This window comes from Danio rerio, chromosome 16 (assembly GCF_052040795.2).
Source record: "Danio rerio strain M-AB ecotype USA chromosome 16, GRCz13ab, whole genome shotgun sequence".
Classification (NCBI taxonomy): Eukaryota; Metazoa; Chordata; class Actinopteri; order Cypriniformes; family Danionidae; genus Danio; species Danio rerio.
In genome coordinates this window covers 55,282,501-55,309,999 of record NC_141036.1, presented here as the reverse complement: position 1 = coordinate 55,309,999, position 27,499 = coordinate 55,282,501, and the positions used below count along the sequence as shown (strand labels likewise).

Sequence of the window (27,499 nt, the reverse complement as noted above, 5' to 3'; positions counted from 1 at the left end):
GCACTAGATTGACTCTATCCATAAGCCCTTACCCATCAGGGTCTCCCAATCATCTCCTTCCACCGAACTGGCTCTATCCCCTATAGCTGGTGTGTGGTGAGCGCACTGGCGCTGTTGTCCTGTAGCATCCAAGTGGATGCTGCACACTAGTGAGAGACCTCTCATGATTGTGAAGCACTATGGGTGTATGGCCATATACAAGTACACATTACATCACGTTACAATCTAAATTATATATTTTATTAATTAATCCAATAGATTTGCCATAAACTACAATTAAAAATAAATGTCATCAATAAATATCTCTCGTTTTATTTTTTATCTATTTTATTCATTCGTTTTCTTTTTGAATTAGTCCATTTATTAATCAGGGGGTCGCCACAGCGAACAATAAACAACCAACAGCTAATGTTTTACATAGCGAATGCCCTTCCAGCTGCAACCCATCACTGGGAAACATCCATACACATTTATACACTACGGCCAATTCAGTTCAACCAGTTCATCTGTACCACATGTATTTGGTCTTGTGGGGGAAACCGGAGCACCCAGAGGAAACCCACGTGAACACTGGGTTTATTATTATTATTATTTTATTTTATTTTTAAAAACTAATGGACTTGCCATAAATACATATTAAACAATAACTATATTTTCATGTATTCATTTATTTTAGTTTAACTGTAATTTTATTTTACTCTTATATTAAACACCTTCTAAATCTATTTAGCTCTCTCTCTCTCTCTCTGGTATTGTTTTATTTAATTTTATTTAATGCTATTTTATACATAAGGGATCTGCCCTAAATATAATAAATCATTTGTAATCTATACATTTAACTTTTTTTGTGTTAGGACACACCAACACGAGGAAAAAACTCCACACAGAAATGCCAACAGACCCAGCCTGGGTTCAAACCAGCAACCTTCTTGCTGTGAGGCAATCGTGCTACCTACTATACAACTGTGATGCCACATTACTGTCATATGAAACATAAATTTAACTTAAAAATACAACTTTTCATCCATTCATCTTACTTACTGTATTCAAATTTACACCTAATAGACTCAATAGATCAAATTATATTCATGTTAAATTGACATTCCTGCAAAAAACTTCAAAATAAAAGACTAAATTTGAATATCAAATTTAATAAATACTTTTATATCATGTTAAAAGTATAATTCAGACAGTTTTTCCCCCCTAGCTTTAATTCTCTTCAATCATCCAGCAAATAATGACCACATTTTGTAGTCTGATGGGTTTAAAATGACAACATTCAGACAGGTTTTCCCAATGGCATGAACTATTCCTTTAAGTCAACAGTATGTTGCTGTGGATATTTGCCGACTGCACTCGTTGTCTGTTGTTTTTACACTGATTTTGAGCTACTGATTTAAAAGAAAGGAAAAAAAAAAGGAGTCAATGGAGTTTGATAGACTTTGATGTTTACGTATGTGATGTTAACTGGATTTTTACAACTAAAAAGGAAAAGGAAAAAAAAAATATGCATGAATTTGGAGAAGAGGGGTAGACAAAGGCCTTAATGATGAGGTACTGAGTCGAGCACTGCTGGCTAATGAGTTATTCTCTTGGAAATAAAACGATCGCTCAGTCTCTGGATCCCTCTGACCTGCAGGGAAACCGGGGAAAGTCTTATGATTTAGTTTGAAGAAATATACATATATAAATATATATATATATATAAATATAGACATATATTAACTGTAAAATAAAAAAAATATACAGTCTTAAAGAAACTATGCCAACAAATGCCTTGTACTATATGGCACTGCCGATGTTAGATTATTTTGCAAAACTTTGGTCACTGTAAAATCCTGAATTTCCACAAATGTTTCAAATGTGAATCACAACCTTCGTTCGTGTCCCGCATTATTTATTTTCCGCGTTTTAATGTAATTACGTTCTTTCCCCCGGAGAATCTCCGGTCACTTTTTTGAGTTTTGCTCATCTTTATTTCTATTTATAAATGTGATTTCGATGGGCAGTAAAATCAGAAGTGTCTTAACGTTTTAAATGGAGAAATGTGCTTTAAAAAGTTGCCTAAAAAAGAAAAAGAAAAAGTGCTGTATGTCAAGCAACTCATGCTACGAGCTTCACGATTAATGTTGTATGCAATTTTTACTATCATGCAAATAAGCTTAGGTAAACGACTAACCTATAGACCACTTTAGAGAGAGAGAGAGAAAAAAAAACAAAAAACATATGCAATTTGTGTGAAAATCGATGTTTGCAATGTGTCTTCCTTTTGGTTATCGATCCAATTCAAAGCTATTCCTTGTATAAATATGATGTATAAAAAAGTGGTTCTTTTTTTATGAGTTTATTGCAATGAGAACACCAGTTATTTTGTTACGACTGACTGTTTTATAAGTGTTTCTCCGTTTCTTTATGCAGATGTTCTAACTAGGAGTGGTTGCTGATTGTTAATGACACGATTAAACTGTTTGTATTGTACTACGGTATCTTTTTGCGTTCATGTGCATTAAAGAAATATCCACAGCGCAGGACGAGGCAGTCGAGCGCTCCTTCTGCGAGGAGTAACCTCCTGGGTGGATGAAGTCGTATTAGTGGCGTGTTTAAGGGTAAATAGACGGCAGGTGTTAAGGCCCTGTTAATGAGTTGATCTGCGGGGATTGGAGGTGTAAAGCTGTGAAGGTGCTTTAACTTGGCGATGAACTCCAGGTGAAGCTCGGAGATGCGTATGGAAATCTGCTTCATCCATATGGAGAGAAATCATCAGTGACCTCTGCGAGCATCCAATGCTTTTCCTAATATTGCAAGGCGAAAATTGGCCTTTTCTGACTTCAGGATGAGGGTAAGTTCTCGAAACAGACCTGTTTGGCTTTTATTATGAATAATGCCTTTGTTTTGGCAATCTTTGTATATATATACGTGTGGCAGGGGACGAAGTGTGTATAATACTGTAATATATGAAATACGGGGACATTCACATTTTTGCTAATTGTTTGCTGAACAAAGCACAATTGTTTGTTGTCGAACTGACAGCAGGTTGTTATTATTGCAAGTAGGGGGAAATGAATTGGTAACTTTTACTTTTCTTTCTTTTAAATATGTGAAGTTAAATATTTTAAATGTGTACACTAGCAGGTATTAAATTTCATGACAATGTTAAATAAAATTCCTTATACCACAGAAGCACTTGGTTACGGTGTTGGTTTACAGTGACAAACAATACATTACTTTCTTTTTTAAGAGCTGAACATTTCAATTCATCTTTATTTCAACAGAACTTTTACAGTGTAGATTGTGTCAAAGCAGCTTAACAGAAATTATAGTAAACGGATATTGTGTCAGTCCAGTTTACAGAGTTCAGTTTAGTTCAGTTCAGTGTGGTTTAATATTCACTGCTGAAAGTCCAAACACTGAAGAGCAAATCCATCGATGCGCAGCTCCACAATTCCCAAACCAAACATGCCAGTGGCATTTCCGTTAAGAAATTAATCTATAATCACTTTTTTGGATTATTATTATTATTATTATTATTATTATGTAAGACTTTATTTTGATGGTCTCTATTGCACATTTTTTTTACTAAAAGTTGCATTGGAACTGCATGCTAATTCTCATTTGAGTATTAGTAGACTGTCTGCTTAAAATCTTCTGATACTGCTCCTTCAACAAACATTTAACTGACTTAAAAAAACTTTGCAAGTACATCTCAACTTGCACTAACTATAACCCTAACCCCAACCTAACAGTCTACGTATAATAAAGAGAGAATTAGTTGGCATGTAGATGAAATGTAAGTTAAAATCAACGAAATGCGCTAAAGGGACCAGCAAAATAAAGTGATACCATATTATTATTATTATTATTATCATATTAGAATTTTAAATATCATACTTGATACATAAATATAAGAAACTTAAAATATACTAAAAACACATTTACATATAAATATTACAAATAAACTTAACTAAAAACTATTTAACTAAAAATGTTTTACACTGAAAAATCTTACTGCTTTGCATACGCTCTTTAGATAAATCAAATTAAGTTTGAGTCATCACAACTTGCATTAGTCAAACTGACAAAAAAAAAAAAGTTAAACCTTATATATATTTTTTTTTAAAAGTTTGAAACCTGATTAACTTTTTAAAACAAGTTAAAGTAACAAAAACATATGTTGTCATGACTTTTTGTCACCTAATTTTTTTTAGTGTAGACAGTGTGGTTCCTTTTTGTTTTAGCCAAGACACAAATAAATGACGTGAAACCGACATAATTATGTGGTCTAAAAGCTCTGCATAAAAACAATAAAATGTTTATATGTACATAATATAATAAAGTCATTTTCAAAAATGCAAAAATAATAACGGTGATACTAAAATAACCCTTAATAGCTCTTTTATATTAGACGTTTCCAAAGTCTGGTGAATTTAAAGATATAATGAACAATATATGTATATCATTTTGTTATATTTTCAGCTTATTGTAACTGTTTTCTGTTGCCAACACAAACACACATAAATATATTTTGTTAATTTGGAAATAAAATCAACTGTGACAAAATGCTACACATGCATGTTGCGTAGGACGTTAGTATGGCATTCTGACCATAGCCTTGCTTTGAGAACCTCAACCTTACAGTCTACTTATAATATAATGAGAATAAGTTGGCATGTAGATGCAATATAACTTAAAATCAACAAAATACCTTAAAGGGACCATCAAAATAAAGTGATACCTTTTTTATTATTATTATAATTATTATTATTAGAATTCTAACTTAAGCATATCATACTTGATTGTATATTAAAATGTATCTTAAAATATACTAAATTAGACATTTTACATGTATTTTTTCAAATAAACTCTGTCCAATGGTTGCTTAACTAAAACTACTTAGATAAAAAAAAAAATGTTTAATGCTGTAAAATTCTTACTGCCTTACATTTCTTTGATAAATTGATTAAATTTGAGTTATGCCAATTTAGATTAATCAAACTGACTAAAGAATAAGTTAAACCTGATATATCTAAATAAAATAATAGTTAAAAACTAATTAACTTATTAAAATAAAGTAACAAAAAACATTTGTTGTCATAACTTTCTGTCATCTATTTTTTACAGTGCACACTGTAAAAAAAAAATCCTGGTTGCCTTCAATTTTTAAGCTGAATCAAATTAACATTATAAGTTAGTTGAACTTATATTATGTTAAACTGACTTAAAACAGCTTGCATAACTTATAAAATTAAGTTAGAACATGATTAACTCAGTTTAGTAAGTTACAATGACTCAAAACATATGCTGTCAGGACTAATTGATCATATAATTTTTAGTGTAGATTGTTGTCAGGGTTCTTTTGTGTTTAAGCCGAGATACAAATAAATGACATGAAAACTGCATATGTGGTCTAAAAACTCTGCACAAAAACAACTAAATATTTATATAATATAATCAAGTCATTTCTAAAAATGCAAAAACTACAGTGCATCAGTGACACGTAAATATTTCTTATTAGCTCTTTTAAATAACAGTTAAATCAGACATTTCCAAAAATTAAAGGTATGTTAAATAATATATGTATATAATTTTGTTATATTGTCAGATTATTGTAACTGTTTTCTGTTGCCACTGCAAATAAACATACTTATACTCTGTTAAAAATAATTATTAATAATGTTATACTCTGTCTAAAATAAAATTGAGTGTGACAAAATGCTACACATGACCTGTTTTCTCCAGTATTAATGTACGCTGCATGCTGCGTAGGACGATAGTATGGCTTTCTGATCATAGCCTTGCTTTGAGAATACTCCACTCAATATTTACCTGGAGAATAAATGAAGACTCAAAAGGCTGACACAATAATAACAGGCTTTGCCATAAAGTGGGAGTTTAAAACATTTACCCAGTACCCATCAGTCCAGAGATGGCAGTAAATCAAACAGGAAATGCAGCAGAAACTCAAGTATTGCGATGTTTCTCTATGGCTCTGCTCTGTAAAAACAAGGTAAAGCTTAACCATAGACCATTTTGAAGGATGTAAACAAAACCAATGGTCCCAGGGCATTTCCTGTTTTACATTTTTAATTCATGTAGCTTCCGAAAATCCAGAAAGAGCCACATATTAATAAATAATGTTATGATAGCTGTTTTAAGTTGTGATTGAATTGCCTCTTATTACAGTTATGAAATAGTTTGATAACAAGCAGGAAATGTCCATGGGCCGATGACATGACCACAATAAATCGTCAATAGCAAAAACAACTATATAATTCATTAACACTAATTTTTGTGCATACAGAAAAAGTAGTGTGTTTTTTACAGTGACACATTATTTTCTTTATTAAGATCAGAACATTACTGTTTAGAAATTAATCTGATCACATTGGTGTTGGATTATTTAAGAATTTTAACTTGAAAACATTATATGATTCATTGACACTTGTTTTATTTGTGTGTGCATACAGAAAATCCTATTATTTATTGCCTAAAATGACAGTATTAGGGGAGAGTGGGGCATAAAGTAACACTTTTTGGTTTTGGTCAAATATTGAACAAAGTAATGGGGTTAGACAAATCATATATATATATATATATATATTACCAATAACACACAAGCCTTTCCTACAAATGAGCACTGAAGTTATGATCGCCGGACCTATGGTTTCTGTGCAGTATTGCCAAAAGTGCCAGGAGTAAAAATGTCATTATTTACTCCACCAGCGGGGCAAGTAGTAACAGACAGGGGGTTAGTTGCTTATAAAGGCAGATTTCACACAATTAATTTAAACCCAGTTTACTTTAAATAGTAGCTATTTCCTCAGTAATTGTCTCATTTTTTTTATTCTACATAGCACAGTATGTTTATGTATTTATTTGTTTACTGGATAAACACATTTGAATCTATTTGCAATATTATCTATTTATCCATTATTATATAATGCATTTATTTGCATTATTAGCAATAAAATATATTTTTTTCTATTAAAAAACATTTTCTATTAAAAACATTTTTATTTAAAAAGTTATTGTTAATCTCAAAATGTAAAAAAAAAAAAGCATTGTGTTAGTTTAATTGGTGTCCAACAGTGTGTGGCTTTATTGTAACACCCTGTTACAACTAACCCCAATGTGATGTGTTCTCCTCAAAACTGGCAAGCAGTCACGGTGTGTTTTTTACATCTTTCAAAATGATTTCATCTTTTAGCCTAGAAGACGGTGATCACAACAATATAAGATTTCACGTTCATACTTTCACAGATGTTTTTCTAAATAAAAAATATTGACTCCTAATAAAAAATACTTTTATTTTGCAAAAATGGTTTCTCCTGTGTTTCTCATCCAAATTTTGCCGAACTTTTTCAATAATTGGCAGAAAGACGTCTGCTGACACAGTGGTGAAAACCTTGGAAGCATGCCATGGTCAACCTTGAGCAAACACCTTCAAACTCTGTGCTACATTTAACCCCGCATTACTTTGTGCCCCGCTCTCCCCTAGTAGAGAAAACAAAACAAACAAATAAATAAATAAATAAAAAAACATAAATAAAAAAATAATAATTATTTATATTTATTTATATATATATATATATATATATATATATATATATATATATATATATATATATATATATAATGGCAAACTCAGAGGAAACTTACCTCACAATGTCACACACAAATATTACAAAATGCATAGCCTATTTGTGAAGTTATTTTTTAAAACTTAATTTATTACTATACAGTATATCAATACTGTTTACATAATTTACCTTCTATATAGCTTTTATATTCATCATGTGGCCTAAAAACAGACAATACTTAAATCCTCAACTGTCGCATACACAGACATTTTAGTAGGCCTACTGAAATGTATTTATTTACGTTATTGATTGGTTGATTGACAAACTGGAAATGTTAACAAACTATAGGTATAGGCGGTTCATTCCACTGTGGCGGGACTAATCTGAAAAGAAAATGAATGAATGAATGACTTAATGAATGAGGTATATAATGCATATGTCACCTATAAAGTTAAAGCGTGAACTCAAAATGTGAAGTGACAGTTAAGAGGTTAAATAAATAACGTTAATATTTAATTAGACACGATGACTCGATTCGAATTAGATTTCTTGAAGCAATTCACTGGAGATAATTAAACCAACCAACTTAAACCGCGGTTTTTACTTCTTTTCTTCAACGTTAAACACATTAGAGTCGAAAAAAATAACAACAATACAGTACCTTGAAGTTGTATGGTATATCGCTATATGATATCGAGTGTTGTACGCCAGCGTATTCTACAAAGGCGGGCTTTCTTGTTTCTTAGTGACACGCAGCTCACGTTTTCCTGTCGAAGACGACAACAAACAACGCTTGTTTTTGGCGGTTTTCTACTCCGTGACAAGAAATATTGTCGTCTACTAGGAACAGAAGTGCAGAAGACTGGGTGAGTAGTAAAAACTTAATTTTAATCGACTGGAAATTAGCGCCATGAGCACATTGATGAACTTTAAATGCTAATGCACTTGATGTTAACGTCATCATTAAATATGCTTATTTCGGTAACGTGCGGAAAATCACAAGGACAGGGTTGCAATAATTCCAGTGTTTGTTATTTGTGGGCCTTTGTGTGCATTTTGAGGTCAATGTGACATTTTAAATGTAGTAAATACTTCCGATTTATAATATCAATATACTGACGCTGTTTTAAAATATTGAACTAATGTAAACTAATATTCTGTACGTCTACAGCAATAATATGTTTGTGTGTGCGTTTAAAAGAAGTCTAAAGTCTAACTAAACATCAATGGCTTGGCTAAAACAAGGCTAAATGTCAACAGACGTCAATAAGATGTCTACCAATAACCATAAACTAGACTAGTCATTCATTCCTGTGTATTTTATGACACTCATGAAAACTTTAATGTTGACACTTTGGTGTAACAAACAACTCACCAAGCAAATTCATTTTATAGACATCTAAACAGACAGCATAGCTAAAATACTAAATTTGGGCTTTCAGTGAACATCTAATAGACGTCGAAGAGTAGAAGGTGGCTTGTTAGGTAGACATTTGATTAGCTGTTAAAACTGTTATCAAAATTTACTTGATGTAGGCTAAATGTAAATTAATTTCCCTGTTGCAGTTATCAAACTATCTTTTAGTTTTTCCTGTATACAATGTAGTTTTATTTGTTGCTATTATCCTTGTAAACTTAAAATCCAATGCTTTATTTCTTAAAGATCCATGTCTGATTCACATACTGACAGAAAACTCAGATATGAAAGCAAAATAAATCCATCCTCTCATATTTAGCTGTCAGTAGAGTCTATTTAGGGAGTCTTGATTTAATGCTTTGAATGATGAACGCTGTTGTTACAGATTGCCCTGCTTTCTTTTTCAAAATCGGGGTCATTTAGAGGGTCTCAAATCAGCAAAACGGCTAAGTTAGGACGTCTCAAAATGGCCCTATAGATAATCATGTTTTTTCTTTATCTGTGCCTTCTCATATACTTGAATTTAAATGTGGCCTTGTTTCTTATGCTATGTAAAGTTATATTTCCAAGCATCATTGTTAAACTAATTTTTAATGACGTTCAGAAATTATGTATTGACTTTACCCCAGATAGCATTGGAAAAACGGAGCGCTCGTAATAATTGAAACATTCATATGCGTTTCATTTTATGAGCACTAAAAGACGATTAATTTAAAGCTTGACATTATGATTATTTTTATGCCGTTTGATTTGATCAAACTTTGTGATTTTTAAATTGTTTCTGTATTGGAGCTGTATGTTTTTGAGCTTTTGAGCAATTAGGAAAGTATTCTTTATTGTTGGATGTAAATTCTTATTCAATTATAATAGGGGCCTGCATGTAGAATACAGAAACCCTTGATATTATAGCGACACTGGTGACCAGAAAAGTGAACTGCAGTTTATTGCTTGTAACCTACAGTACAAAAGACAGAGCAATCATTAAATGACCCAATAAATCTATCACAATAGTAGTTATATGATATATTTATAATAATGTATGTCATGATATATGCTGCACGGTGGCTCAGTTAGAAATGTTGCCTCACAGCAAGAAGGTCGCTGGTTCGAGTCTCGGCTGCTCCAGTTGGCATTTCCATGTGGAGGTAGCATGTTCTCCCATTGTTGGCGTGGGTTTCCCCCAGGCACTCTGATTTCCCTCACAGTCCAAAGACATGCTCTATAAGTGAATTGGGTAAACAAAATCGGCTGTAGTGTATGAGAGTATGTGTGTGTGTGTGTGAATGTGTATGGGTGTTTTCCAGTCCTGGGTTGCGGCTGGAAGGCCATCCTCTGTGTGAAACATATGCAGGAATAGTTGTCAGTCCATTCCGCTGTGGTGACCCCTGATAAATAAGGGATAAAGCCAGTGGAACATGAACAAATTAATGAATGAATGAATGCCAAAGTATAGTACCTTTTTTCTTTAAATTCAGTCAATTTATAGTTAGTTACATTGAAATATAACTAATAAGGAACAAAAAAAAACACCTCATAATTACAGACAAAGCTTAAAATATTGCTAAATAAAATGTAAACGTTGTACTTTCAAGCTTGAAACTTTCTTACCATGCTGCTGTTCTTGTGTCTGTCTGTATCCCCATTGTGAAGTGTAGGATTGCATTTCAATTTATTCAGTTCATCTTTATTTCTATAGCGCTTTTACAATGCATTGTGTCAAAGCAGCTTAACATAGAAGTTGTATAAATAGAAACTGTGTCAGTCCAGTTTTCAGAATTGAATTTCGTCCAAAAGTATTGTTGTAAATTGTATTATTGTATTTTGTGCCCCTACAAACTAAATGATTGGCTATAATATGGCATGATTTTTATTTTGCATATACAGTATACATATTGGGCGAGGCAGTAGGTAGTGCTGTCACCTCACAGCAAGAAGGTCACTGGGTCGCTGGTTCGAACCTCGGCTCAGTTGGCGTTTCTGTGTGGAGTTTGCATGTTCTCCCTGCCTTCGCGTGGGTTTTCTCCGGATGCTCCGGTTTCCCCCACAGTCCAAAGACATGCGGTACAGGTGAATTGGGTAGGCTAAATTGTCCATAGTGTATGAATGTGTGTGTGGATGTTTCCCAGAGATGGGTTGCGGCTGGAAGGGCATCCGCTGCGTAAAAACTTGCTGGATAAGTTGGTGGTTCATTCCGCTGTGGTGACCCCGGATTAATAAAGGGACTAAGCCGAAAAGAAAATGAATGAATGAATGAGTATACATTATTATCATATTGCACAGCCCTATACCTTTATTTTAATAGTTTATTTATATATGTATTTTTAGATTAGAAGAAAAAGTAAAGTGGAAATACCAACACAAGCTCATTAGGAATAAGCGTTTAAGCCTACATTTTTGTAAAACTGTGAACAACATACGTTTGATAGCAGTTTATAAAAACACACACTAGGGGGCAGTATGATGCCAACAAATTTTATTTCTTTTCACACTAATGATATTTATAAGAACAAATTATCGGCAAATAAGGATTACTATATTTTTGTTAAGCACAGCACCAAATAAATAGCACAAAACAACAGTGTCTATGATTTGTAATGAAATACCTTTGCTTCACCTGTCTATTTCTATATGGACAATTTGACTGGCATGTCCAGTTTGCTTGGTTGACCCATTTAGCAGTTTTGTAATTGTAATGCAGAGCTCTCTGGTTCGAGTTTGGTGATGCACGAGATAAAAGCAGTGTAAAATCAAGGTAAACGATGTGGTCGTAATGCACTTTTTTTTTTGCTCTTATGCTTGCTTCTCTGCCTTCTCGTGGAAGTGTACACCAAAATGTATCCTAAATAACATATTTCAGATTCGCAAAAAAAAAAACAGACAGCGCCCTCTAGTGGATTTGTCATCTGAAACGTGCAACAAAACATGTTCAGGACAAGGGCTGAACGATATGGTTTGAGCATCGATATTGCAGTGTGTGTATCAGCAATAGTCACATCACAGGATTAGATGTTTTGTAATTAAAATACAAATTATAAAGATTAAAGACAGAATTAAATGTTAATGTATATTATTGTATAAAAATGCTTTATACAATGATAAGCATGTAATTTACATTTGATTGTTTAATTTTTGTATTTCAATACCGTTAGACTATCTAATTGATTATATTTTAAAGCAGATGGAATGCATCAAAAAACTTGATCAACCTAGTCAATCTAAATACATGAATTCTTTCTGAACAGAGCATCTAGTGAACTTATATTTATATCGCAATATATATTGTAGCAAATCACAATATTTAATTTTTCCAATATGGTGCAGCCCTAAAAAAAATGTAGGCTTTGCCATCAGATTTACAGTGAGCCTTTTGCAGTGATTTTCTGATAACAGACATTCAGACGCAGCCCACACCAGCTGTAATATTACATTTTTTTATTTCTTTATTGATTTATTTTGGAAGGGCAGTGCAGAGAAAGCGAGTCTGGTTTGTACGTGTTGCTGTTGTAAATAGGAGAGATGTGTTGAACAAGCGAACAGCAGCGGCTCTCAGCACAGCTGGATGGCCTGATAAAACCATGAGAGCCATCCAGTCCAAACAGTCTGATAGATTCAAAGCAAGCGAGGCTCCTCTGAGCAGACATCTGAAGAGGCAAGAGGGCAGAGACGGGCTGGACAGCAAGCCTTATTCAGCGGCCAGAATCTGAGCTCACCTGCCATGAGCTAGATTCTCAGGAACTGCATGCAAACTACTTGTACTATGTCTGCTGCATGTATATTGAGCTAAGCGTGCACTTTTTTGCGTGCATGCATAAAAGCTCAGTATATATATCATCCGGAAAGTGTTCATAGCGTTTCACTTTTTCCACATTTTTTTTTTATGCTACAGCCTTTTTCCAAAAAGGATTAAATTCATTTGTCCTCAATTTTACACACAATACCCTATAATGACAATGTGTTGTACTTTCAAGCTTGAAACTTTCTTACCATGCTGCTGTTCTTGTTTCTGTCTGTATCCCCATGGTGAAGTGCAAGATTGCATTTCAGTTTAATTCAATTCATCTTTATTTTCATAGCACTTTTACAATGCATAGATTGTGTCAAAGCAGCTTAACAAAGATGTAGTAAATTGAAACTGTCCAGTTTTCAGAATTGAATTTCATTAAAAAGTGTTATTGTAAATATTGTATTTCGTGACCCCACAATGATTGACTATAATATGGCATGATAGACATTCTATTTGGCACATACAATATACTCAAAATTCTAAACACAATGACAATGTGAGAAAAAAAGATTTTTTTTGAAATTGTTGCAAATTTATTAAAAATAAAAACCTGAAAAATCACATGTACTGTACATCAGTATTCACAGCCTTTTCCAGGGTTGATAGTGCATGTCAAAGCACAAACCAAGCATGAAGACAAAGGAATTGTCTGTAGACCTCTGAGACAGGATTGTCTCAGGGCACAAGTCTGAGGAAGGTTACAGAAAAATCTCTGCTGCTCTGAAAGTTCCAATGAGCACAGCGGCCTCCATCATCCGTAAGTGGAAGATGTTTGGAACCGCCAGGACTCTTCTTAGAGCTGGCCAGCCAGCCAAGCTGGGTGATAGAGGGAGAAGGGCCTTAGTCTGGGAGGTGACCAATAACCCTATGGTCACTCTGCCTGAGCTCCACTGTTCTTCTGTGGAGAGAGGAGAACCTTACAGAAGAACAATCATCTGTGCAGCAACCCGCTAATCAGGCCTGTATGGTAGAGTGGCCAGGCGGAAGCCACTCCCCTCCTGGAATTAGCCAAAAGGCATCTCAAGGACTCTCAGACTATAAGAAACAAAATTCTCTGGTCTGATGAGACTAAAATTAAACTCTTTGGAGTGAATGCCAGGCGTTACGTTTGGAGAAAACCAGGCACCGCTCATCACCAGGCTAATACCATCCCTACAGTGAAGCATGGTGGTGGCAGCATCATGCTGTGAGGATGTTTTTCAGCAGCAGGAACTGGAAGACTAGTCAGGATAGAGATGAATGCAGCAATGTACAGAGACATTGGCCCAGCCAGAGCCCAGATCGAAATCCTATTGAACATCTCTGGAGAGATCTAAAAATGGCTGTACACTGTTGCTTCTCATCCAACCTGAGCTTGAGAGGTACTGCAAAGAGGAATGGACAAAAATTCCCAAAGACAGGTGTGCCATGCTTGTGGCATCATATTCAAATAGACTTTAGGCTGTACTTGCTGTCAAAGGTGCATCAACAAATTATTGGGCAAAGGCTATGAATACTTCTGTACATGTGATTTATTTAGGTATTTTTATTTTTAATAAATTTGCAACAATTGAGAAAAAAATTTCACATTGTCATTATTGAGTATTGTGTATAGAATTTTGAGGAAATAAATACATTTTTAATGCATTTAGGAATAAGGCTGTAACATAAACGCTATGAATACTCTCCAGATGCACTGTATGCATGCATGCATGCATGCAAAAAAAAAAAAAAAATAAATAAAAATGTGCACGCTTAGCTCAGTATATATGCTGCAAAAAAAGAAAAAAATGTGCATACTTATTTCTGTTGCAAAATTCTGCAGAAACATGCAGGCAAAAACGTGAGCAGCAGCATGAGAAAGTTGCAAACCTGAAAATACTTTGTTTACTATACATTTAGCATTTTACTTTGCAATATTTTTTAGTTTTTTGAAGTTTTATATTTCATTAATCTTTTTATTTATGCACATTCCTAATCAAATATTTGCCCTAAATAGTTCTAAATGAAGTCAGAAAAATAATTGCGTATGAATGAGTACATTTAAGCACTGTATATACTTTAAAATGAGCTTTTGTTGGCAACCAATAGTGCTATTTGTCATCATTTTATTTGCTCTTTGTTTGTTCTGGCTTTTCTGTTAAACGCAGTGTTGTTTTGTTTCTGCATGTTACTTTTTTCCTATTATTAGACAGCACAAAGAACATATTGCACAGAATGCAGCAGACTTTCTGCTGGTATTCCACTCCGAACACAGCCGAGGAGTGTAAAGTTAATCAGATTCAGGTGGAATCGGGAGGTCCAATCAGATTTAGGTCTGTGGCCTGATGACTAATTAGATCTGTAGTCTCTTGATCAGATACTTCCAAGCCTGTGGTCTCTGCACTGAACAAGCATTGCTCAGCTCAATTAACCCGCCCCAAACTCGGCGCCTTACAAAAATAATCAAATTTAACGGTGTAATTGTGCAGCAAGGCACCATTTTACCCTGTTGTAAACCTATGCAATAGATTCAGATCCGAACAAAGCGCTGATGACCCTCTACAAAGCAGGTCGGTGCAGATCAAGATATCATCATGCTCAATATTTATCAGTGACGATCTCAAACACCTCCACTTTGCGGCTAAATTGAGATGTTGCCAAGCAACCGTATGGTATAGTGCCAGGAGCGCAGCTTTACAGCGTCCCCAGTTGTGTCTTTTATCTCTGAGAAACACTAGACTGTCTGCTCTTTTCTGTAGAACAAGTTTAAAGGTGTCGCACAAAATAAGCAAATGCAAACTGCGGTCCATTCCAATGCCACTGTTTATGTAGTGGCATGTAATTTTTGCTGCTTTGTGTGCAAACAGTCGTTTGCTAAGGTTAATATCACATTTATTGTTGTTCACACTGTAAAATAAATGTAAATAAATCTATTTCTGCAAAATTTCACAATTAATTTTTTAAATATTTTTTTTTCTTTACATTTTTTATGTAGTTTAGGAGTAAGGCTTTAAGGCTGATTTATACTTCTGCGTCAAGTGCACGCGTATGCTACGGTGCAGCCTGTGGCCGTCGGTGACAATGACGTGCACCTCTCAAAAAAATTTAACTACACGTCGCAAGCTCTGTGATTGGTCGGCTTGGTAGCACTAACAAATGTGGGCAGGACCGAGAACCGCGCGAGCCTGATGGAACAAATATTTTAATTCAAGCGTGGAGTCCCGTGAAAGAGCTCCGGATGGAAAGTTTTGTTTTGTGTTTACCTCATGGTTGAAGTTGTTTCACGTCCGCCGGTTCCTGCCTCAAAATGAACAAGTTTGAACCACTTGTACATAGAGCTGCACAATTAATCGAAAAAAGATCGCAATTTCGATTCGACCCCCTAGACGATCCTAATCCAGTATATCTACAATTCTGCCAATCATATTTTCAAGTTCAGGAGAGAAGCAAAGGCGGCTGCACGAGTCTTTTCATTGTTTCACACAGGTTGCTCAGCGACATGGACACCTCCAAATGATGTTAAAAGAGTCACATGCTGTATTTATTAGATATAATTTACCCAAAAATTTTATTTTTGTCTTCATATAATGATGTATTCAAGGCCGGGAAATCACACGTGACGTGAGCTGCTGACTGTGCGGGCATGCGCCCTACTTAATGATAGACGCGCACGCATCTACTTTAGTGAACTGAGCCTGCGTATGCTGTGAGTAACAGGTAATAAAGTTGTAAATAATGTTCAGTTTGTGGCACAGAGTGATCGTTTAAGAGCCACGTGCGAAGTATGAACAGCACTTAGCAGTGAAAAGGAAATCGAAAGCGTGCACATCATTTAAATAATCAAATCGCATTTTAGAGTTATGACTACGACAAGTATTTGATATGTTTTTTCTTTCATAGCGAACACACAGCTGTGCATGAAAATGAATGTTTACAGTGTCAGTATAACTACTCTAGCCATTAATGTTGATTTTACCAGTGAATTAAATAGTCTAATAATGTTGGCAATAACAGATTGCAAGCATGTTTCTCAAACATAATTCACAATCAGAATTATTATAAGTAAAATAGAGTTATTTATAGAAACCAGTAGACCTACACATTAATATTGTTGTTTTACCATATGTTTGAGAAAATACAATCTCCCATTAAGTTTTATTTTACATCTACAGAACCGTGAGAGAATCGTGATCTTTATTTTGAGCAAAAAAATACGATTCTCATTTTAGCCAGAATCGTGCAGCTCTACTTGTACATTAAGGAAGCGTTCAGAAAAAACAAAACATTAGCGAAGAAACTCGACACAGAGGAACATAAACACCTCACTGCCAACTAGCGTTTCGGAAGTGTTATTGCAGAGCAACTATATATTTATACATTGTTGCCACACAACTCTGTTAAACCCATTATAAAAGTGATGTTTGCATAACAGGTCCTCTTTAATGTCTAGTAGATTTTGTGTTTTGCAGTTTAAGTAAAATAATTTAGCTCACTTTTGTAGAAACAAACTTGTCTACTTTTAGAAATGTCTTAAATATCAATGCTGTTTAAAGTTGTATTTTAAATAGTTACAGCATTCTTGATTTCAAGTGCTTTATGCAACCAGTGTACACTGAAATCAAACACTGGTTCATTGGCTAGTTTGTAATATTATCATTTTATTAAAAAAAAAAAATAATTCTCAGCAGTGACTGTTCAGGCGGGGTAAAATACTCTGAACAACACAACCATAGCCATTTACTCACTAGGTGTCCACTTATTCATTTTCAGGAAATTTAGCTGAAGTGGCCTCTTATTATTTGAAGTACTAATTGAACCTATTTTCCTTTTTTCGAAGCCTGTCTACCTGCATTCATTTTAAAGCAATAACTCATGGATGAGCAACACCACTCATTGGCAACCACTCACACTGATGGCTCCACTTATGCGGTGACCAAAACAGCAGCACCTCCTCACAGTTAGATCACGAATCGCCATGACTTCATCTCAGTGTTATGCAATATAATGTCGGTCAGCGCTGTTCTGACCTACAGTTTGCTTGCACATTAAAGGGATAGTTCACACAAAACTGATAACTTTGTCATCATTTAATTGTTCATCACACTTTACACTGAAAAAAAAAATTCATTTGATTTACTAAATGTTTTTAAGGGGTTGCAAATGATTTACAACGGGAAAATAAGCATTGAAAACGTATTTCTTTATGCAAAGAAACAAATCTAATTAGTTAACATAAGAAGTTAAGTGTAATAAAATGCAAAGTATTGAACACATGAAGAAAGGGAGGTGTAGAAAGGCAGGGAAAGCTCAGACAGCAGCTGAAATCTCTCAGTAGTTCTTCTGCAACCCTACACTTTCTCAGTGTAAATAAATATCAGCTGCTTCAGTTCAACATCTACTTTATCAGGATGATAAAACCAGGGTGGACATTTCTGCAGGACAATGATCCAAAACACAGCCAAGGAAACTCTCAAGTACTTTCAGAGAAAGAAAATCAAGCTGTAGAATGGCCCAGCCAATCACCTGACTTGAATCCAAAAAAAAAAAAAAAAACTCAGATTTGATAGACGACACCCACAGAATCATCAAGATTTTTACACTCTGGTGAAGTCTATAAAAAGCTCACATCTGAGTAATGCATATGACTTCATTCTCCACATGAGAGGCATCTTTAGGCTGCCATCACATACAAAAAAGCCTTTTATGTATTAAATACATTTCAGTAGTTCAGCACTTTTTCCTTGTGTCGTTTCAGTGGTATTGCATAGAACAAACTTTTCGTTTTGTTTTATGTTTGTATTGTTTGGGTCTTTACAATGTTTTTTTTTTTTTTTTCAATTCCATGTAAACAGCTGATTTAGAAATATTATTCCCAGAGGAAAAAAAAAACCTGACGTGTTCAGGACTTATGTTACCTGCTGTCTGGGCTGAATTTGAACAAACAAATTAAATTTGGTAGTCGTTAACTCAATTTGTTTGGTTAAATTCAGCCCATATAATTGTTTGGAACCACTTATCTTAAAAAGTATAATGTAAATTTGTAATGTTTCAATCCTTGAGTTTCTTTTTGAGTTTTTGTTTTTTTTAAAGAATGCTGACAACCTGTAACCATTGACTTCCATAGTATTAGTATTTCTTGCTATAGAAGTCAATGGTAACAGCTTTCTTCAAAGTATCTGTCCTTACTCAAAGTTTTTATTTTTTTGTTGCTTGTTCAAACTTCTTATTTTGAATAACTCGAAACAACAGAATTCTTAATTTTTTCCTTAATTGATTTATGTTCAATCCATTGAAATTTGTAAAAACGATTAAGGTAACTTAATTGATTTGTGTTGGGACACGATGAAGGAATTTTGTGGACCCCAGCATTTTTTACCATGTTAAACATAAGACAAACTCAAAAAGGTTTGAAAGAAACAAAGGGTGAGCTAATAGTGAGTAAATGTAATATTTTGTGTGAACTATCCCTTTAATGCACAGATCTGCTTTACTTTAAGAAGGTCTAATAGACTTTGTAAGAAATGTGTCCTTTAATAATGCCATTTTGCAGTAGTTTGTGCAAGAATATTTAGTTTTTATAAGCTGGTATCAGTTTTTGTTAGAGGTTTTTGTGCACTGTGTTGAGTTGCAGCTCGTTGTTTAATGTGAAATGTCCTCGCGGTCTGATGCTTCATGTGAGATCAGACGATCGTGACTGCTGTAGTTATTGCAGTTGTGTTTTTTTATTGGTATTTATCTTCAGGAAATCACTAATATCATGTTATCATAACGATCTAATGTAGCAATAAGATCATAACTGTACTGTGTATTTACATAGTCTCCATATTCATCAATGTAAACACACCAAAAACAACATTTAAATTATAGCAAACTCTGTAAAATGCCAATTGACAGCAACTAGATATTACTGACAGGGTATTCGAGTGTCAGAATGCTGTGGGACTGCTGTACAGGAGTTATTAATAGGAATTATAGATTGCAAAATTTAGAGTTTTTTTTTTTTTTTTTTTTTTTTAATAAAGCATGATGGTAAAACATGAACGCAGTCATGAATATATTAAAACATATGTTTGTTTGTCGTAAAAAATTGTAATAATAAAAAAAAAAATAATAATAATTTCTGGATTTCATCACTTTCGGGTTCCACAATACTGCATTTGTGGCAGGTGTGTTCTGGGAAATTGTCTTACCCCTTGGTTTCAAGTGTGGTCCTGAACAATCTTCGTTCAAAGGACTATTCACCCCTTCCCCTTAGCCCTATGCCTTCAAACGAAACAGAATTTTGACACCCCTACCCCTTGGCGTGCACGCGCAAAACGAGGGATAAGGGTTGAATTGGGATAGGGCCTAAGCTAACTTAATTGACTTGTGTTGCCACAACATAAACAAATTGTGTATAATCCAGCATTGATTACAGTGTTCAGCAGAAGACAGAAACTCATATAGGTGAGTAAATGCATTTTGTGGGGGCAAACTATCCCTTTAATGCACGGCTCTGCTTTACTTCAAGGAGATCTATTAAACTTTTCAGGAAAATGACCCTTTAGTTTTGCCATTTGCAGTTGTTTGTGCATGAATGTTTTGTTTTTATGAACTAGCATGAGATCTTTTTTTTTTGTTAGAGGTTTTTGTGCACTATGTTAAGCTGCAACGTGTTGTTTAATGTGAAATGAAGCAAAACCAGTGGGTTAATGGACACAATTTCACTTTGATTTCCTCTGATCGTGAGTGAAATGTTTTATAGTTGTCTAAAATCCTTTTGACAACGCTTAATTTAACAAAAATCATTTGCAGAGGTGTTTGTGGTACGGTAGGTGCATTGTGGGTAATTCGCTGATAACATTTAAAGCCTAGCAGTCCTTTCTGTCACTTCGTTTCTGCTAATGCGACAAGCGAAATAACACTTCGAGTTGGACATCTCGCACCTGCTTGTTTTAAACTATCAATGAATATAATTTCCACCTGGATCTACTTTAGCCGTAGCGAGACCGAGCAAAACAGTACATAGCTAGACCAACCGCACGCAGCTTACACCTAGCTAGCCATCAAAAAAAAAAAGCACTGAAAAACAAATAAAGATAAAGGCGCAAAAATGGTTTTAAGTGTTTGAATGGATGGAACAGCTGTGGAGGGATGAATAACTCGTTAGCTCTGTGCATTTTAAGCCATTATACCCGCACCTCTCACCTAGCCTCATTTGCAAAAAGGACAGGATTGAGGTGCTAATTAACGTGATAAAGAGTTGAGCAAATCTGATGGTGGCGCTGGATTTTTTGGAGGGAAAAAAAAATAATCTGTTACATCTGTATTCTCCAACACTCAGAAAGGTGTGACTTTCATGTTTAATTAATTAAACGTTCTCTTTAACTGTATCTTGACAAATACAAGCCAATTAGAAACGGAGGAGAAATGTTTGTGACTAATTAATGGTTGATTTCAGAGGGGAAAAAAAAAGTCTCAAACTTGGAACAGATTTAACTTGCAACAGTAGTCTCACACCTGGATTTTCACAGCACTAAATGCTGATTAGCAAGAAAATGAACCATGGTGTGGTGCAGTTAAAGTGAAGCATCACCTCTCAACGCTTTAACGGAGATGAATAGGGCTAATTCACCAGCTTTGGGTGGGGCTGTTGCATTAATTGAACGCAGGCGAAACTCCAAAAGGAACACATCTCTGTTTTTTTGTGGCTGATTTACCTCGGTTTGTTTGAAGCTCGCTTATAAATAATTACTGAAGTTGTTTCGCTCTCGCCTCAGAGGCATTACAAAATAAAAGTCTTTTTTTTTTGTTAAAAAAAGTTTGAAACTGCATATGTCAGTCAAGTGCCCTTTTATGACTGTACAGCAACGCAATTGACAATGCATAGTAGGGTTGCACAATATATCGTTTGAGCATAGATATCTCAATGTGTGCGTCCACAACAGTCAACGCAACATATGCGATGTTGAGTTGGGATTATACTGTAGATGACCAGGAACCACAGGTCAAAACACATAAGATTTATGGAGACTGCAGAATTTAGGCATAATAGAGAGAAAGTTAATCATGTGCATGTGTTTTCAAGAGAGTTCAAAGCATTATAATAGAGTATAAAGAAGTTTAATAAAGATTCATTTTATTAACCGATTTATCTGATGAACATGAGGCATTATTAATTTACATTTGATTATTCAATTTGTGACCGAATATTGTTAGACTCTCTGCAGAAAACCGTGAATCACGGTTTATTTCACTTTAATATTTGCTTCACTGTGTTTATGACTGTATTTTGTATATATATGTATATAATAATTTACATAAAAATACATTAATATTTCACTCCCCTATAAAATCATCCCAATCAATCAGAAGTCTTTGCAAAAAAAGTTATTTAAAGGGAAAATGAAGCACTCAGTCAAGTTTACATTATTTTGTACATTTTATTCATGAAAATATATAAACACACTCGATTTAATGTAACCATTTAGAAGAAAATGGCATGTTTTACTGTAGTTTTTAGATCTAGGGCACCACCATCTTGGAATGTGTCTGCCGTCACAGAGTTGGTTCCGTTCCCTCAGCTGAACAGATACAGTTGAAATAAAGGACTGAACATGGAGACTGTAAAGCCTAATTTAACCCAATGTTCTGGACGTGGAGCTGCTGCAAATACAAGCAGGATATATGCATCTAATCTAAAAATATATATTTATTCTATTCTTCCCTTTTAATTACCGATCATTTAATGCGCTTAGGTCCACACTCTGTATTATACTGCCTGTCTGGGTTTCAACCATGGTAGTAATGGACTGAACACGAAGACTGGTCTAATTTAACCCTATGTATGAAGTTGTGAATGTGAGAGCTGGTGTATAATCAACAGATACAAGAGACAAGTGTCTCGAGTTTTTTTTTTTGTTAATACTTTTCGTTTGATGAGCTGTGGTCCACTCCTACACTGCTTCAGCGCTACCTGACGAGGGAATTAACAATGAATAATACAATGATACATGACTCACGCTATACTAAGTGACGTCTCTGCTGATTATGTCAAGACATATTCCCTCTTGAAGTCGATCAATTCGATCTCTCAACATAAATGAAGGATGTAAAAACCTGCCATGTGAAAAATCGCGCCGATCTTAGTTTGGTTTGAACACGGGCAGAGAAAAATGAAAGTGAAAAGTGAAAGTACCTGCCCCCATTACGTAAGCACAGGACCTTGTTGAAACCATGGTCGAAACCCATTCAGGCAGCATAATACAGAGAGTGGACCAAAGCGCATCAAATGATCTGTGATTAAAAGGGAAAAAAGGAAAAATAGAATAAATCTATATTTTTATATTAGACACACATCTGATGCTTGTGTTTGCAGCAGCTCCACATCCACAACTTCATGCATTGGGTTAAATTAGGCTTTACAGTATCCATGTTCAGTCCATTACTTCAACTGTATCTGTTGAGCTGAGGGAACGGAACCAACTCTGTGACGTCAAACACTGCGATGTTCCAAGATGGTGGTGCCCTAGGTCTAAAAGCTAAAGTAAAACATGCTGTTATCTTCTAAATTGTTATATTAATAATAATAATTAATTAAAGTGAAATTAAACTATAAAGTATATTAAAGTAAATCCAATGTACAAAATAATGTAAACTTGACTGAGTGCTTCATTTTCTCTCTAAGTCATCTATCTCAGTTATATCTCAATATATTATATATTATATCATATTATATTATATTATATTATATTATATTATATTATATTATATTATATTATATCACAGAATTTATCACAGAGAACAGAGAATTTTTTAGTAATATAAATTTAGTAATAAGCAATTAAAATAATAATGATAACCTATAAAAGGTCAACCAGGTGGTTACAATACCCGTTAAAGGGTTTGTTTACTGTGGCGTGGGGGCGTGGCCGAGAGCCGTGGGAGCGGGGTGACGCCACCGCGTAAGTGGATACACCTGCGGTGCGCACCTGCCTCGGATCCCACGGAAGGAGCTCTGGACCATAAAAGGAGGACCGATGGCAGAGGAAGCCAAGAGAGGACCGGGCCCGGACATATTTTACTTTTGCTTTCAGTTTGACGGCACTCTCCGTGAGGAGCTGCCGTCCGTTTGTTTTGGTTTAGACGGCAGCCTCCATGAGGAGCTGCCATCACTGTTATTAATAAAACATTTTAAAACTGCGTCGGTTCTCCGCCTCCTTCTTCCCGGCGGCCAAAGGGCTGTGAACCTCATTACAGTGGTGCCGAAGCCCGGGAGAAGGAGGGACGCATTGTCCAGATGCCCTCGCCTCTGAAATGTATCCACTTACGTGGTGGCGTCACCCCGTTCCCACGGCTCTCGGCCACGCCCCCTCGCCACATTTACATTTTATGTATTTATGTTTTTTATTTTTATGAGTCACAAAGCTTATTAATAAGTAAATACATTTATTTATTTAGGTATTTATAGTGGGTTTTTTTTCTGCTGTATTTTTTCCGTTTTTGGGTGTTGTTTTTTCATTTTTATTTTTTATTTTGAGAATTTTTATTTATGTTTAAAATACTTTTGTCCTATGACTTACCTATTTAGCTGAATACTAGTATTTTACAAAATATCTAGTAAAATACTATGGACCGTTATCATGGCCAAGACAAAATTAACTAGTTATTAGAAATTTAAAAAACTATAATGTTTAAAAATGTGTCAAAGACAAATTCTCTCCATAAAACAGCATTTGGGATTTACATTATTTTTTATTTTGTAAGGAATTAAAACTTCACCGGAGGGCTTCATTTTTTTCCCTTCACTGTATCTGTGAAATTCAAGGTGTTAAACTGAGAAAAATTTAATACACGTGATTTAATTATGCACTATTGACTTGACTTTTAGACATACAGTTGAAGTCAGAATTGTTAGCCCCTCTATGGTTTTTATATTCTTTTTAAAATTTCCAAATGACTTTTAACAAAAAAAAATCTTATTTGTTTTTATATAAAAGCAGTTTTACATTTTTTTAAAAGCTATTTTATGGACAGTTATTAGCCCCTTTAAGCTATTTTTTTTCCTGATAGTCTACAGAACAAACCATGATTATACAATAACTTGCCTAATTACCCTAACCTGCATAGTTACCCTAATTAACCTAGTTAAGCCTTTAAATGTCATGTTAAGCTGTATTGAAGTGTCTTGGAAAATATCTAGTAAAATAATTTACTGTCATCATGGCAAAGATAAAATAAATCAGTTATTACAGATGAGTTATTAAAACTATTATGTTTAGAAATGTGTTGAAAAAACCTTCTCTCTGTTAAACAGAAACTGGGGAAAAATAAACAGGGGTGCTAATAATTCAGGGGGCTAATAATTCTGACTTCAAATGTACAGTTGAATTTCTTGTAAATCTAAAGTCATATTTTGTTTACTATATTTATTAGATTTAAAATAAAATACAAAATCATCAAACAATATCAAGTGCTTTTATTTTTTTAATATCCAAACTTATTTATTATACAAATAAGCCATTTTGTGCATTTTCTAAACTTTTGTCTTTTCGTAAAATAAAAACTTGAACCCACATGCTGGAAAACCCTATATAGTCTTTCAACCTATTTTGTTCCTCTTTGACTTTATAAATTGTACTTCTACTTGTTTTTTTTATATGATAGATTTTGGGGCTGCACAATGGCTCAGTGGTAAGTACTGTCGTCTCACAGCAAGAAGGTCGCTGGTTTCAGCCCGGGCTGGGCCAGTTGGCTTTTTTGTGTGGAGTTTGCAATGTTCTCCCCGTATTGGTGTGAGTTTCCTCCAGGTGCACCGGTTTCCCCCACAGTTTTCCCCCAGTTTTTCCCCAAACACATGCGCTATAGGTGAGTTGAGAAAACAAAATTGGTCAATTGTGTGAATTCCAGAGTGTATGGGTATTGGGTTGCGGCTGGAAGAGCATCCGCTGCGTAAAACACATGCTGGAATAATTGGTGAATCATTCCACTGTGGTAACCTCTGATAAATGGGAGACTAAGCTGAAGCAGAATGAATGACTAATAGATTGTATATGTACTTATAGAGTGTGATATGTAGTTCTTGCTTTACCAGAATCGTTCTAATTTGAGAACAACACATGTTGAAGTGCCTCAACTTGGTCACAGGAAATTGGAGTGTGTGCTTTTTTTTCGTTCTTTCTTTTTTGATGTATGTGTAAGTTTATATCCATCGTCACCCAATAGTTCATACGCAGCACATAGACTGACAGAACAAAAGCCCAGAGTCATTAAACGCCACAACACACACATCAGTCTCTCGTACCACTGAATTGTTAAATGATGCTGTACAACATCATCATTTCCCTAACTAGACAGCTCCACAATTCATCCAGAGTGCATTTCTTCTCTTATCGGGCGCTGCGCTTTTCAGACACGTCATTTCCGAGTAATTCACACATGCTGAAACTCCTTTGAAAAGAGCAGAGCGACACAAATAACATCACCGTCATCTGAGACAGGATATGCTCTAATAATAAAAGTCTGTCAGAGGAATTCACAGTATTGAGTACAGAGCAAGATTTCTGCAGGACCGTAAAAATGCCCTTTGTGCCCAGCAGTTTCCCACAATTCAACCCAAAGCAAAATGATCATTCTCTTGGGAACGAGATCTGTCATGCTTTTTTTTTTTTTTTTTTTCCAGTACTCTATGTTCAAGTCAATGAACTCCAAAAATAATGCACTCATACTTTCACAAAAGTATTGCAGATCATCTACTCGCACACTACACGCTCTTTTTCAGCATTTTTCAGAATTGCGGGTTGTTGATTTGAAATAAATGCTTTTATTCATGCAGCTATTTTTAAACAGCAGTTGCTATTTTTTTTCATAATTGTAGTGCATGCCTTTTTATGCACTCGTATTAATTAAGAGACAAAATGTATTTGTATTATTTTTTACCATGTATTGTCAGAAATCAGTTTTTTTCTTTTGTTTTCCAGTCAGATTATATAAATGTTTATAAGTGATTTTTTTTTCTACCCTGGCAATAATCGTTCTTCTATTATATTAAGTATTTTGCAAATCTCAATCATTTTATTGTTAGATGTGCAGTTGCAATCAGAATGATTAAACCCCCTGAATTATTAACCTCCCTGTTTATTTTTTTCCCCAATTTCTGTTTAATGGAGAGATTGTTTTGAACACATTTCTTAACATATTAGTTTTAATAACTCATCTCTAATAACTGATTTATTTTATCTATGCCATGATGACAGTAAATAATATTAGACTAGACATTTTTCAAGACACTTCTATACAGCTTAAAGTGACATTTAAGGGCTTAACCAAGTTATTTAGGTTAACTAGGCAGGTCAGGGTAATTAGGCAAGTTATTGTATAATGATAGTTTGTTCTGTAGACAATAGAAAAGAATTATAACTTAAAAGGGCTAATAATTTTGACCTTAAAATGGCTTAAAAAAACTGCTTTTATTCTAGCCTAAATAAAACAAACAAGAATTTCCCCAGAAGAAAAAATATAACCAGACATACTGTGAAAATGTTCTTAAATATAAAAAAAAAATAAAAATCAAAGGGGGGCTAATAATGCTGATTGCAACTGTATGTGTGAAATAGTTTGACTGTACAATAAAAAAAAAAAAACAGGTGGGCTAATAAATCAGAGGGTTTAATAATTCTGGTTGCAACTGTTAGTAAAATTTAGTTGTATGAAGGATAGTGGAGAGTGTAAAATGGTTTTAAAATGACATTTATAATTGAAGTCTTCTATCAATTGTTAAAG

At 34.5% G+C, this 27,499-nt stretch overlaps 1 protein-coding gene across 4 annotated transcripts in view; it reads left to right on the top strand.

The window, feature by feature from the left end:
* The first annotated feature begins 2,714 nt into the window (after positions 1-2,714).
* The window catches only part of LOC147833511 (uncharacterized), a 144,785-nt gene continuing 120,000 nt past the window's right edge, over positions 2,715-27,499 (top strand). For 3 of the 4 annotated variants that reach the window (XR_015512198.1, XM_087288286.1, XM_087288285.1), the window contains exon 1: positions 8,325-8,443. The gene's annotated coding sequence lies outside the window, so the exon portion shown is untranslated. Of the gene's footprint in view, positions 2,840-8,323; positions 8,444-27,499 lie in introns of those variants that run through there. The other variant, XR_015512199.1, reaches the window with a different exon arrangement.